Here is a 7,232-nt window from a genome sequence, read left to right on the forward strand (position 1 = left end):
GTGTTAATTGCATACAATAGAAACAGGAGAGAAATATCTAAACAGGCTAGAAAGAAAAGAGGAGAGCAAAATGTCAAATCAGAAGGAAAAAAGGAATTGAAATACATCAAAATGATATATGTGATGTGATATAAAGTTTAAAAATGAAACTAAAATGTACAAAATGACAGATCATTTTCCCTATAATCTTTAGCATTTCCTTGTTCTGACATGGCCTACAATGCTATAAAAGCTATCTTACTGTATTTAACTTTTCAAGTACACAGAATCTTGGAGAGTTCATTGTTTAAAAGTGAAAACAAAAGTTAAGCAAAAGCTACCAAACATTGAAAAGAGATTTCAGTTCAATTTAGAGCAGCACCTAATTCATCCCTGCTGATTTTTTTCATTCATGTTGGCAAGGTTAATTTGTGTCTCTTATTATTTCACTCTCTTTACTCACTTCTTTTGCAAAGAAATAAAAATAAATTCAACCTCACCTTTGAAGAGTGATAATTATGTTTCCATTGCTTATATGAAAGATCTTAGTAACTCTCTCATGCCTGAGGCTTTTGGAGTTATGGGTCTTTCACCTTCATGACAGAAACATAATAACCATACTTCACAGGTAGAGCACTCTGTGATTGTGAATGGGAAGAGAGTGCCAGTTACTCTTGGCAAATACCCTGCTCTGGAGGTTGGAAGAATCAGCTCTCAATCATTGAAGATGCCAATATCTCAGGGAGATATTCTCTTTCCCCCATAGCAGTTTGGGGATTGAAGAACCTGAGAATCACTGAGCATGGAAAGTGTGTGTGTGTGTGTGTGTGTGTGTGTGTGTGTGTGTGTGTACACATCTCTATATCTGTAACCATATATAGTCTATATATCATAATTTATACAAAAACAAATCTATATGAGAAAGAGAGATAATAGGTTTCAATCATGGTGGTATGCAAACATTATATACAGTCTCACAGTGGACCATATATAAATAGAATAATCGTTTGCTTCATGATTATCCTCAACTGAATTGCAGCTAGCTATCTTAACATGTTTCTACTTGAAACATAAGTTTATAATAATTTCTATATGACTATTTTTAGGATACCAGAGTTATTCATTACTGCATTAATTTATCAATATAAATTAAATGCAATTTTAACTCATAACCTGTTTTCATCTTTTTTTAATTGTAAATCTGCCTGCCAGTGTTTGAAGGGAAATACATTTTAGTAGTAACATAGAACACCTGGGGAATAGACCTGGGCATGTTTTGGATTCAGCACCTGGATCCAAAGAACTGCTCTGCCCATTTCATACCTATTTTCCTTGTATACATTACTCCCATTTCCATACTTCAGTGTCCTCATCTTAGAAATTTGGATAAAAAAAATAGAGTTCTGCAAAGATCAAAAGTAGTTACATTACTACAGTTAAAAAACTGGCACATAATGGCACACAAAAAATTAATTACTATATCATATTGTTTCTTGCGACAGAATGATCCTCTTCCATTCCAGAGGTTATTTGAAAGACATTAGTCTCATTTATATTTCAAAATAGACAAACCACTGGTATAGCCAAGCTGTGAGTTGTGTGACATAAGACAAATCTAAAAATTTACAGCATGGGAGAAGTTTAAACAGTCTGTTCTATCTACTAAAGCATAATAGATCTGGGACCTTTTCCATCAATAATTGTTGGTAAAACTTATTGTGAAAAACATGATTTTTCTTAGAAATATCTCATTTTCTCCTCCTTCCACTGTATATCTCAGCTTTCCTTGTATTTGGGTCAGAGTTATGTTTTCTGGCCAACAACTATCAACCATACATGCCATTTTTAGTCCAAGAGTCTTAAGAATGCACTGAGTTCTCCAAATCCAAGCCTTAGGATGCATTATCTTATGTAAAAAATGACAGAACTATAGGACAGAAACAGCCTGGATTCCTTGGGTATGATCAGAGATTTCAACACCATTCTCTCAATAATTGAGAGTACAAATAGGCAGAGAATAAGTGAATATAAAGAATGCCAAAAATTAGTATCTTTAGTTAATTTCATCTAACCAATATGTCTTAATAACATACCAACAACAGTAAAATAAGCATTTATTTAATATATATAGAATATTTATCAATCATACTACCTGCTGATCCAAAAAAAAAAAATCTAAACAACCTGAAAAGTATACAAATCACATATGTATTTAACAGCAATGAAATTCAATTAGAAGGCAGCAATAAAATGATATTTAAATAATCCCTAAACATTCATAAACTATATAATTCCAAGAAAACAATGGGTAACAGTAAAATTTATTGAGTGAAATGGCAATGCTATACATATTCTAGATACTTAAAATAATGAAATATTATGAACAAATATGTGGCAATAATTTTGACAATCTATATGAAAGGTAAAAACTACTTGAAAAACACAAACTACAGAAACCCACTCAATGAGAAATAATCTAAAAAGCCTTTATCTGTTTTCTTAAAATTGAATTTATAGTAAAAAACAAATTCTACACTGAAAACTCCAAGCTCATATGACCTCACCTGTGAATTCTATTAAATATTTAAGGAATAAATAATAGCAATTTTACATAAACTTTTTCACTCTATGAGGTCAGAATATTCTGGTACTAAAATTGGGTAAAGAGACTAAAAGACAAAAATAAGAACAGTAACAACAACAAAACTACAGGCCTACAACACTCATGAAAGTAGATAGTTTTTAAATTAGATTTTAAATTTTAGAAAATCTAATACTACAATATTTGGAAATGATAATATACAACAATAAAGAGAATTTTTCTCCCAGAAATGGGAGATCATTTGAATATTCTAAGATTATCAATGTAATTGACCATATTACAATGTTTTTATTTTTACAAAAATAAAACTATACAATCATCTGAATAAATCCCAAAAAAAAGAAAACAGGATTTGACAAAAATCCTACATAACTTTCTGATTAAATACTGTTAGTAAAAGAGAAACAGAAAGGAAAAATGAAATTCTCCCTCTTTCCCCTCCCCTGCAAAAAACTCACACAATTAACATCACATTTAATGAGGAAAAAATGAATAATCTCCACCTAGGAACATTAAAAAACAAGAATTTTCACTCTCACTTTTGTTCAATATTTTACTAGAAGTACCAGCCAGGACAAGGAGTAAAAGAAAAAAATTAAAATTCATAATAGAAATGAAGAACTAAATTGTTTATCTGAAAACAGTATCACCATTGACTCTATTAAAAAGGTATAAAACTTAGTAAATTTATTGAGATTACAAGATACAAGATCAAAATATGTGAGTGAATCACATTTCTATATTTTAGCAACAATCAGAAATTGAAGTTATGAAAAATACCATATACAATATCATCAGACAGTATTAAAAATACAAGGATAAATCTGGCAAAAAATATGTTAACGACCTGTATGCTGAACACTAGGAGACATTCCTAAGAGCAGTTTAAAAACATCTATGTAAATGGAGAGATAAACCATGTTCATGGATCAAAACATTCATTATTGTTACGATATTATTCTTCCCAAGTTGGTTTCTAGATTCAATACAGGCCCAGTCAAAACTGTGCAGACTTTTCTGTAGGAATTGACAAGCTGATTGTAAAATTCATATGGAAAAGTAAAGGAAATGAAATAGCCAAAACATTTTTAAAATATAGAATAACAAAATTCTGTAAAAGAGAACAAATTTTCAAGAGCAGTTAACAAAGGATAGGCTCTTTAACAAGTAGTAATGGAACAATTGGTTACTCATAAACACTGATTTTTGATCACAAATCTAATTGGAAATCCTAAAGCTATAAAACCTTCTATTTAAAAAGTATAAAATTGCTGAGACATTTGGCAAAGCTTTCTTTGCAACAAGGCCAAAAGCATAATTCATAAAATTAAAATGACAATAAAATGTACAATTTAACTTCATTAAAATTAAGAAAGTCCTCTTTTTGAAAGGCACTGTTAAGAGAGAGAAAAAAAATTAAAAAACAGACTGGGCAAAAAAAAATGTCAATCGTGTACCTAATAAAGAACTAGTTTTCTAGTTCAAGAGCAAAAGATTTGAGTAGATAATACAAACAAAGAATGTGTATAGGGTAAATAGGTAAATAATAAGATTCCTCACATCAATGCAGTACTAAGCCATGTGGTTGGAACCTTTTGTTTTAAATAGGATAACTCAACATAAAATTTTATGTTTTGTTCATTGTGGGTATTTTTCAGTAATTTTTATGTTTTCAATATTACATTAAAATATGATTTATCTTGATTGCTGAATTTGTTGGTATTCCCTTAAATTTTGTGCCAAAGGTAAGTCTCACTCACTTCGTCACAGTATTGGCTCTGTTTAATATCATAAGTCATTAGATAAAGGGAAACTAAATCCATGACTCTATTTATACGCCTATTAGAATGTTTAATATTTTTAGAAGACTGCTCCTTTCCAGTGTTGGTAAGGATATGGGCATACTGAAACTCTCATGCACTGGAGTGGGAATATGCAACAGTATAACCACTTAGATAAATAGCTTGTCAGGTTTTTTTTAAAGGTAAATATACCACTACCATATGACCAAATTGCTCTACTCTTAAGATATTTCATTAGAAAGATTTGTACACAGATGTTGAACTCTTTATTAGAAATAAGAGAAAACTAAAACAATCCAAATGTTCCTCCACAGGTAAATAAATTAGCATACACAGGTAAATGGATTAGATAGTGTTTCCCTTCTATGAAATACTACTTGGCAATAAAAAAGAATCAATTTTTTGATTGATATGTTCGAAAACAGGGATAAATCTCAAAATAATTATGCCATTTGAAAGAAAGCAGAAATTGGGGGAGTTGGTATAAACCAAGAAATCATAAATTAAGCTAAAATAAAAGCAAAGACCATTTTTACTCAAGTACAGAACAGACTTACAAGTCAGCAGACACAGGTTCAATTATAAGCCCATCAAGTATCCTGAATGTCAAGGATAAGGAGGTTTTGGATTTTAAAAGGGAAAATGGGACAAGGGGATGAAGATTGTTTGGAAAATTCTTTGATTTTCCCTTTTAGTTATCCTTGTTGTTTTGAACAAATTTAGATTGGTTTAGAGAATCTATCTATACATTAAGTTATACATGATTAGTTTCCAGGGGACTCTCAGAAGGGGGTTAGTAGTAAATCAATGTGTCTTTTAAAACAAATCAGAAGCCTGTGGTTGGAAACTTTCAGTGTGTAGACTAGCAAACTTGCTCTCTCCAGACAGCATTCTTTATCTAAAAATTAAAGATTGAGGCACTTGTGGGGTAACTGCAGGCTTTCAAATGCAATCCCTGAAAAATTTTGCACTTTTTTCTTGACAAAACTGCAACCATCTTAATTTTTATTTCCACAGTAGCCACACATGGTTCCATTTATATAAAATTCAAGAAAATGCCAACAATTCTAGAGGGACAGGAAAACAAATCACTTATTGCCTGGATGGGGTGGGGAAGCTGTAGGGAGCTGGGAAAGGGTGAAAGGGCAAAGGGCAGAGAGAAACTTTTGGAGGGGATAATATGAGCTGAGCGTCATCTTGATGATGACTTTATAAATCAGTGCCCCTGGGATTAAGCACCTGAAATTTATAAAATTTATTGTAGGTCAATTATACCTCAATAAAGCTGTTTAAGAAATATACAGCTGTACAAGAAATAAATCATATCTTAGTCTATTTGGTTGATATATGTCATTTAGAAATGGCAAGAGAAATGGCTGGAATAGTTCAGTGTTTGCTCAGGGGAATGAAACTGGAGCTCACGGGAAAGCAGAAGAGAATCCCTTTCATGATAAGCCTTTTACATGTTTTGATTTCGAAACTCTACACAATGTATTGGCTTGATTAAAAAAAATGTCTATTAAAAGGGAAATATATGATTTTCCTGAGAACTGTAATATTTCTGGATGAGGAATCCTGATGCACTAGGAAAATTAAAACCAACATTATTATGATACTCTTTATAATAAAATTAATAAATATTAGATAACCGTGTTCCCCCGTTATTTAGCACGATTGTCAAAATTTAAATGAATGTTATCACATTTTCTCCCAGAAATAATAATTTCTGAAATATTAGGAGTCACCAACATCTCAAACACCTTCCGATGTATTGATCAAAAAGAACTTCCCGGAGGAAGTTCCGTAAGATGAAGAATACTTTATTACTTTACTTCATGAAATAACACAATTCTGATATATTAAGAAGAAATAATTAACCTCACCATGTGGGCAAAGAAGATAGTATCTCAGTAAAACTAAACAAATCTAGTTCCCAATAGTCAATGATGACCTCTAATACACCTGACTTTCACTGACATACATTGGAGGAGCTGGATGAACATGGGCTACTCTTTAAATTTTTTCTTAGTTTTTCAAATATAAAAATGAATAAGTTGGACTTGCTCTCGACATCTCTCTTGGCTTTAGATATATGTAGTTCTATGATCTGATGACTAAATGCCAAATTTCACTGAATTTAAAATGCCATTGATTTCAAGACATACTACCATTTACCATAAAGAAAGAAAAACATTGCCAATTAAATTACACTTTCCTATCTTTGGAGATTTTCATTTTCAACTTATTGAAAGAGCATTTAAAAACTCATTTAGACATAGCTTTTTTTTTTCATGTGGTACTCTTATTCATACATTAAAGAGGAAAGTATAAATGAGATAAATTGGTTAAGGTACTTGCAAAACTTCTTTGTATTCAGAAGTTGACTCTTCTGGACTAGGATTTTTTTTTCTTTACTTCTTTTTTAATCAGATAAGAGCATACTATTCAACATCTTTTAAGAGAACCCTTTGCTATTGTCTCTAGGATTTTCTTTCAAGCTACTCATATACATTCTTCAAGATTTCTTGGAAGGTTTTCAGGCTAACAACCTCATATTCCTTTATCAAAGAGTCCTTAAAATGGAGGGTTGAGATATCAATGGATTGCACTTTTCCAGTTATAGCTCTAAGTTCAAGAATACACAAACTATGACAACCATGGCAAAACTGTTTCAAATACTGTTACACTGTTAGCTAGAAGATGGTCTGATTTCAGAGAAGTTAAATTATGGGGGTAGGTGATGACACACTCATCTTAGAATTGATGAAATATGACAATGGCAATGAAGAGCCAGTGAAGTATGTAAATTATTAACCTGGTACTTTATAGCAGCTGTACTAATTAAATTA

This window comes from Ictidomys tridecemlineatus, chromosome 6, assembly GCF_052094955.1.
Source record: "Ictidomys tridecemlineatus isolate mIctTri1 chromosome 6, mIctTri1.hap1, whole genome shotgun sequence".
NCBI lineage: Eukaryota > Metazoa > Chordata > Mammalia > Rodentia > Sciuridae > Ictidomys > Ictidomys tridecemlineatus.